Here is a 5,864-nt window from a genome sequence, read left to right on the forward strand (position 1 = left end):
AACTTTTCGAGATTTTCCTCTTGATGTAAAAGTGAATCTGAGATTCATTGAGATGTATTTCTTAGATTATTTGGTCAAATAAAAGCTGAAGTTTCCGAAATGCTTCATATAAAGGAGGGAGGTCTAATTTGTGTATAAACATGTGATATCGTTCAATGATGTGTACTCGTTTACCTAATTTCTGAAATAGTGCTACACTATCGATGAGATCGAAGGTTATATCTTCGGACTGGACTACTGCTAGGATCGTTAGGCAAAGGATTGTTAGATAGGGATTCATTGTCATCCTGTAACAAAGATTTCCCTATTATTTTTCGCGGCTTACGCACCTTATTTTTATGTACAATACCAATTTCAGTTAAGATTTTATTGTCTCTATCCTCTAAAGCGACTGTTTCTTTGAATTTTGGGTGATCTTTAGGTTTCCTTGGTTCTGTTTGAATATAAACAATTTGATCTGTTTGTATTGGTTCAGGTTCTGATAATTGTTGGTTTTTCTTTTCGATAACTTTTGTTTTGTTGTTTGGAATTCTTTCTTTAACTTGGTTATGTAAGAGTTGTAAATTTTCTCGATGATTATGAGTATATTGATTGATGATAGTTTGTGGGGAAATCTCAAATGGGTTAGTTTTTGGGCCATGGATTACTTCGAAAGGTGTCATCTTGATTGTGGAGTGAACTGAATTATTATATTGTAAGATAGCTAAGGTCATGAGGTACTTAATTGATTTCTGATGTTGTTGTTTAAGACATCTTATAGAGTCTATCAGGCTTGAATGAAATCTTTCAACAGGAGAAATTGGAATTTAAATGGTAAGGGGTAGTGAAGTGTAGTTCTATATTGTGTAGAAGGCAAAAGTCTTTTATGATTTGGTTATTAAATTCAGTACCATTATCTGCGGTGATTTTGTGTGGTATACCCAAGTGAGATATGAATAATAGTAAGGCTTCCATGATATTAATGCTATTTTTTGCTTCTAGGCAATATGCTTGTCCATATTTTGAAAAAGGGTCAAGTATTGTCAAGAAATGGTTTTTATCTATAATGAACGTGTCAATGTGAATGTGTTCGAAAGGGAATGAGGGCGTTTCAGATATTTTTAATTTTATTTTTTCTGTCATATTTTGCCACTAAGCCTGTTTGACAAGTATTTATATAATTGGTAACGTCTGTTTGTATATTAGGCCAGTAATAGTTTCTATTGATTGATTTAATGGTTTCTTTAATTCCTCGGTGGCAAGTTTTACCTTGATGGTGATATCGAATAATTTGTTGTTGTTCTGGTTCGTTAATAATGTCATCTAAAACTTTGTTAGCTATTAAGAGTTTTGAATTACGATGATGCCTGAGGGACGTTCTTAAGATCCGCGTTATTTTTCTTTCACTTGAGGGAGTAGAAAATTTAAAGCAAGTGATAAGCAACGGAGTAATTAAGTGACGGAATATATTAAATATGTATTTTGAATCACAAATGTTACTAGGGACTGTATTTGATTCTGTTAGTACAATTTGAGTTTTGTATTGATTAAGTGGGTTTTCAGTGTAAGGTATTGAGGACATTGGTTCTTCTTGACTTGTGTGGACAGTTTGGTTATCTGGAGGGTTTTCTGGTGATATTAAATCATTCAGTTCTTCGTTACTAATTTGGGGTATCTCTGTATCTTCTCTTAATATACTGTCTATTATTGTATCAAGGTCGTCGTCAATTTGTACTTGTGTACTAATATTGTCATCAGTGTTGTCGTTTTCGTTTAGATTACATTCTATTTTGATGCAACTTAACGCATCAGCTACTTTGTTTTGCGTTCCCTTCTTGTATTTTATTGTGTAATCGTATTCTTCTAATTTTAGTCTCCATCGTACAAGTTTACAATTCGCTTCTTTTAATGAGAAAAGCCATTGTAATGGTTTATGATCAGTGTATATAGTGAACTTAGTGCCGTAAATATAGGGTCTGAATGTTTTGCATGCCCAGACGATTAAAAGAAGTTCTTTCTCTATTGTTGAATAATTGATTTCTGCCGGGTTTAATGTTCTAGAGGCGTAACTAATGGGTTTGTTATTTTGAGAAAGTACTGCGCCTATTGCGAAATTAGAGGCGTCAGTAGTGACTTCAAATGGTTTCGTGAAATCGGGAAATGCTAATATAGGGTCATTTGTTAATAAAGTTTTACAAAATTCAAAACAATAATCTTTAGTGAGTTCAATCGTTTCATTCTTCTTTAGAAAGTTTGTCAAAGGTTTTGTTATTTTTGCGAAATTCTCTATAAATTTCCTATAGTAACCTAATAATCCTAAAAGTGATTTGATTTCTTTAGTAGTTTTGGGTATGGGAAAATTTTGGATAGCTTTAATTTTTTCTGGATTGGGTTCGTCCGTCCGTCGGGTGTTATTACGTGTCCTAGAAATGTCACTTCTTTCCTGAGAAACTCGGATTTAACTAGTTTAAATTATTTTTTTCAAAGGTTTTGAATACTAATTCAAGGTTTTGTAAGTGTTCTTGTAAACCATTGGAAAATACGATTACGTCATCCATGTATACCATACAAATTTTGTTCTGAAGATCTTAAAACATTGTCCATACATCATTGAAAAGTTGCTGGGGCATTTTTTAAGCCGAAAGGCATTCTGATAAACTCATAATGACCATTGTCAACTGAAAAGGCGGTTTTTTGAATAGAATTTGGATGCATCTCAATCTGATGGAAACCAGATGCTAAGTCTATAGTTGAAAAATATGAACATCTTCCTAATTTGTCTAGAATGTCGGTAATGTTAGGTAATGGATATTTATCGTCTGTTGTGTTTTCGTTAACTTTCCTATAATCGATCACAAGTCTCCACTTTCGTTTACCACTTGCGTCTAGTTTTTTCGGTACTATCCAGATTGGGGAAGACCAAGGACTTTGAGAGGGTCGTATTATGTGATTATATAACATTTCGGAGATTTGTTTAGAAACTTCTGCCTTATGGACATATGGATATCGGTAACTTTTTGAATATACGGGACTATCATATTTTGTCAAAATTTCGTGTTTTACCGCGTTGCTAAAACTTAACTTCTCGTTTGGTTTTTGAAAAATGTGGGTATATTTGTCACATAATTGAAATAATTTTGTCATCTCTTCGTTATTTAAATGTGAGGTTCTTAATAGGGATTTTAAGTTTAATTTTTTATGTGAATTTTTGCCTTCTTCAATAAGTGTATAATCGTAGGTTTGATATTCTGATGAAGGTGTAAATTTTAACTTAGTGGGATGAAAGTTGTGGTATTGTGTGTCATAGTTGTGAATTTCGAAACATATTTTATTGTTCATTACTTTGGTTAGGGTAGTGGGGAGATAACATTTATTAGCTTTGATTTCATTTATTAGGAGTTCTGTATTATTGGTTTGGTCTATTGGCAGGGTTATCTTTGTAATCTGTTGAGGGGCAAGAATTATTGCTTGATTTTGGGTATATGATATTGGATGTTTATATGATATAGGTAGGGAGAAATAGTCATTGGAGATAGTATTATTTTTGAAGGATATTTCTATTTTTTGTTTTTTAATGTCTTCTATACCAAGGGCTCCATCGAAAAATTCGTGAAAATTGAAAAGGATGGTGTCAAGTTTTTGATTTGAGTTGAACTCGGGGAAGGATGGAATATGAGCTTGGGTTTTCACAAGGATTTGTCCTGATCCAGTTTTTACTTGGATAGGGTCTGTTCTGATGAGATTCGGAAAATATTTTTGTACAATGTCGGGTTTGAGAATGGTTTTGGAACTACCCGTATCTAAGAGGAGTTTTAAAGGAGGTTTACTTAATTGGATGTAGGGAAGTGAACTATGGATTAGATTTGTGTTTAGTTCAACGCGAGGGATTGGTTTTGGATTTTTTTATGTGGGGTTGGTGTCTAATGAAACGTTTTGAAAATTTTCAGCTAGTTCTGCATCCTAGTCTTCGTCATCGTTCCATTTGTCGTATAGGAACTCGTCTGGCTGATCATCAGGAATTTGCAGTGTATTTATTTGTTCTGGGGTCAAATGTCCTTGATGGGAAAAAACGGATAATTGATCTTCTAGGTTATTATGTGACCATCGAGGCGGAGTTATGTCTGTCTCGGTTTTATTAAATTCAGGTCGGGATTTAAAGTGATCGGAATTTATGGTAGAAATACCGGACATCGGGGTTGGACCAAAATTCTTTGATTTGGGTTGATTTGGGCCAAATACTTGTTTATTTGTCGGGAAGTTTTGTTTCATTGGTCGAGGTTGGACATTAATTGGTTGATTGGGCCAATGTTGTTGTGTGAAATTATTTTGTCTATTTGGGATAGGATTGCTGTTTTGGTACCTATTTTGATAGTTACTTTGATTAGGATGTCTATTAGTGAAATGATTCTGGTGCNATCGAAAAATTCGTGAAAATTGAAAAGGATGGTGTCAAGTTTTTGATTTGAGTTGAACTCGGGGAAGGATGGAATATGAGCTTGGGTTTTCACAAGGATTTGTCTTGATCCAGTTTTTACTTGGATAGGGTCTGTTCTGATGAGATTCGGGAAATATTTCTGTACAATGTCGGGTTTGAGAATGGTTTTGGAACTACCCCGTATCTAAGAGGAGTTTTAAAGGAGGTTTACTTAACTGGATGTAGGGAAGTGAACTATGGATTAGATTTGTGTTTAGTTCAACGTGAGGGATTGGTTTTGGATTTTTTATGTGGGGTTGGTGTCTAATGAAACGTTTTGAAAATTTTCAGCTAGTTCTGCATCCCAGTCTTCGTCATCGTTCCATTCGTCGTATAGGAACTCGTCTGGCTGATCATCAGGAATTTGCAGTGTATTTATTTGTTCTGGGTTCAAGTGTCCTTGATGGGAAAAAACGGATAATTGATCTTCTAGGTTATTATGTGACCATCCAGGCGGAGTTATGTCTGTCTCGGTTTTATTAAATTCAGGTCGGGATTTAAAGTGATCGGAATTTATGGTAGAAATACCGGACATCGGGGTTGGACCAAAATTCTTTGATTTGGGTTGATTTGGGCCAAATACTTGTTTATTTGTCGGGAAGTTTTGTTTCATTGGTCGAGGTTGGACATTAATAGGTTGATTGGGCCAATGTTGTTGTGTGAAAATATTTTGTCTATTTAGGATAGGATTGCTGTTCTGGTACCTATTTTGATAGTTACTTTGATTAGGATGTCTATTAGTGAAATTATTCTAATTAGGGTGCCTGTTTTGATTAGGAAAATCGTTTCTAGGGTAGTGGTTTTGGAATTGACTTCTTGGCGATAGGAAATGATTTTGAAAATGTGGATTTCTTGGTGGAGGGAATGGTTTAGGTTGATTTTTGACTCTGGTGTGCTTTACTGTTTTTTTATACTTATTAAATTGTTCTTCCTTGTTTATGAACGCGATTGCTTCGTCTAGGTCATCGATTTCTTTGGTTCTGACCATTTGTTGATAATGAAAAGGTAAATTTCTAACGAATGTATCTAAGCTTAATTTTTGAAACACAGTGCTCAATGCTCTTTTTACCTATCTTGTTTCGTGTGATTGTTTTAATTTCGCCATTAATAACGATTGCGTCTGTAGTATCCTACTGCTAAAGTTAATCAATGATTCTTGACGAGAATCATAAGTAAGATGAATTAAATCTTGTTGTAGTGTCGATATCGCGAGGATCGCCAAAAGTTCGAATCAATATCTGTTTAATTTAAATCCAGGATTCTTATTCCAGCCTGGTTGAAATATTTACTTGGGCTTGACCTATTAATTTATTTCGTATTGTTCTTACTAAAAATTTATTCTGCTCTTCATTATTCTCATTCGAAAAATTTATAATTAATCCGTCGCATGCTCCGGTCTTGATATTGGGTG

Source organism: Anoplophora glabripennis, unplaced genomic scaffold, assembly GCF_000390285.2.
Source record: "Anoplophora glabripennis isolate ALB-LARVAE unplaced genomic scaffold, Agla_2.0 scaffold2944, whole genome shotgun sequence".
In the NCBI taxonomy this organism is placed as follows: domain Eukaryota; kingdom Metazoa; phylum Arthropoda; class Insecta; order Coleoptera; family Cerambycidae; genus Anoplophora; species Anoplophora glabripennis.